Genomic DNA, 2,725 nt, shown 5'->3' with positions numbered 1-2,725 from the left:
ATATCACTAATTCTCTCTTCTGCCTCATTTATGCTAGCAGTTAGAACCTCATTTTTGTTTGCATGTCATTAATAGCCTTTCTTACTTCAACTTGATTAGATTTTAGTTCTTTTATTTCTCCAGAAAGGGATTTTCTAGTGGTTTCTATGCTTTTTTTCATATCCAGCTAGTGTGTTTATAATCGTTATTCTGTACTATGGTTCTGACATTTTACTTATATCCATAGTGATTAAGTCCTTGGCAGTCAGTGCTGCTTCTTGTTCTCTTTTTTGAGACGAGTTTTTCTGTCTTTTTCTTCTGTCCAGAGAATAAATGAATGAGAGAACAAAACACTAAAATGACATCAACAGTCCCAGAGAAATATACACTAAAGAAATCAGAAGAGACCCAAAACTGAAAAAAAAAAAAAAAACGGAGAATATAATCAGACAGGTGAATGGAACAGAGCAATACAGTGGATCCCATGTGTATTTTGGTTGTTTGTTAGAAAACTTGATTCCAAAATTCTAAAGAATGGAAAACTTATATATGTACATAAATAAAATTAAATACAATGAAAGGATAGAATGTAACTGTAAAAATGAAAATTAAAAAATACTTTAAAAAGACTTGATTAAATAAGAAATTGGTTGTAGTGTAAAGAAAAAAGAATTAAAATTGAAAGATTAAAGAATCATGAGAAAAAATTCTATTCTATATACTATTTTCCCCTAGTGCCGCAATTTTGCTGTTCTGTGTGATTGGTAAATTGGTCTTAGCTGGATTATTTTGCTGATTTTCTGGGGGAGGGGCCTGTTGTGCTGATTCTCAGGTGTGTTTGCCTCAGGCGGAACTGCACCACCCTTGACTGGTGGCCAGGCTAAGTAAATATTTTAAGATTGCTCTATGCACCTTTTATTCCCTGAAGGCTTTCCCTGTCACTTTCAAGGGTGAGGATGAAAATGGTGACCTCCCAATCTTCAGCCCCGGACCCAAAAGCTTGCGCCCCCCCCACCCCACTCCTTAGTCACCCTCAGGGAAAAGCAGTCAATCACTCCTGTCTCCCTGGTCTCCAGCCACACTCTGTGATCACCCAACCTGTGACCAAGTGTTTCTATCTCAGGCACGTGACCCCGCTTTGAGTCTTTAAACCCTGCAGACTCCTGCGGCATGCAGCCACTCCTCTCCTCCCGGGGGAGGGAGGGAGGTTTCACCACAGTTCTGCCACTTGTTAGGCCTCTGCTCCCAGAGTGGTCACTTGACTGTGCTGCAGTTTTGTGGTTTATGGCAACACTGAGCTCAAAGCCCACTCCTGGCCTCACTGATTGCAGCCGGCTTCCCTGCTCTGATGCCTGGGAACTCTGCCACACTCAGGCACCCCCATTCTTTCTGTGACCTTAGGAATCTTGAGACCACACTCTCCCATCTAGGATTCCTCCCTGCTTCACCACCTGAGTGCTTTTCAGGCAGGGACGTCCCTCACCAGGGCAGACTTCTAAAAGTTCTGATTTTGCGCTCCACTGCTGTATCACTTTGCAGTAGCCAGCTTATGGAGATTCCCTCCCCTGGTGATTTATCTTCCAATATATTGCCTCAGATTCACTTCTTTGTACCTCCTACCTTGCAGAAAGTGGTCACTTTTCTATTTGTAGAATTGCAGCAATTCTTTTCTTAGCTCTCCAGTTGAGTTTGCAGGTGTTCCGAATGATTTGATAGCTATCTAATTGAATTCCTAGCACCAGAAAAAACTAAGGTCTCCTACTCCTCCACCAACTTGGGAAGTCCTCAAACTCCAAATTTTAGTGACTCCTGTGGCAGAGGCCCATGCTGTTCCTCGCAGGGGAAGGAGGGGCTCTTACCATGCTTCTGTTCTGCTGGACCCCTCCCAAGAAAGCAATCACATGACCATACAGTGGTTCACAGTTTGTGGCAACATAGAACAAAAAGCCAGGCCCTAGACTCACTGTTCTCAGCTTGCTTCCCTGCTCCTATGCCTGGGAACTCTGCCACACTCAGGCACCCCCATTCTTCTTGTTACCCCAGGGATCCTGAGACCAAGCTGTCACACCTGGGATTCTGTCCCACTTAGCCACCTGAGCACCTTCAAGCCAGGGAGGTACCCCACTGTAGCAGACTTCTAAAAGTTCTGATTTTGCACTTCACTGCTTATAATATTTTGTGGTATCTTCCTTAAGCAGGCTCCCTCCCGTCTGCCTTATCCTCAGATATCCACCCCAGATTCAAGTCTCCACACCTCCTATCTTCCAGAATGTGGTTGCTTTTCTACTTGTAGAATTGCAGCATTTTTCTCAGATCTCAAGATGATTTCTCAGGTGTTCAGAATGATCTGATAACTATCTAGCTGTATTCAAAGGACCAGACAAACTTAGTGTTCCCTACTCCTCTGCTATCTTCACTCCTCCAATATGTAATTATTTTATTTTTGTTGTTTTATATTTGTTTTTGTATTTTTTCTCTGTTCTTTTCCCTTGTTTGGTGGTTTTCTATAGTAACATGTTTAGATTATTTTCTATTTTTTATATATCTATACAGTTTTTTAATTTGTGATTACTGTTAGCTCATATATAATTTCTCATGCAAATAACCACCTTTATTAAATTGTTGGTCACCTAAGTTGAACCCATTCTAAAAACATTAAATTTTTACTTCCCCCACCCACATTTTATGTATATAATATCATAATTTACATCCTTTTATTTTGTGAATCCCTTGACTGTTTTTTTTT

This window comes from Leptonychotes weddellii, chromosome X (genome assembly GCF_054177405.1).
Source record: "Leptonychotes weddellii isolate Sample4059 chromosome X, ASM5417740v2, whole genome shotgun sequence".
Classification (NCBI taxonomy): domain Eukaryota; kingdom Metazoa; phylum Chordata; class Mammalia; order Carnivora; family Phocidae; genus Leptonychotes; species Leptonychotes weddellii.
Note: the sequence above shows the minus strand (reverse complement) of the source record.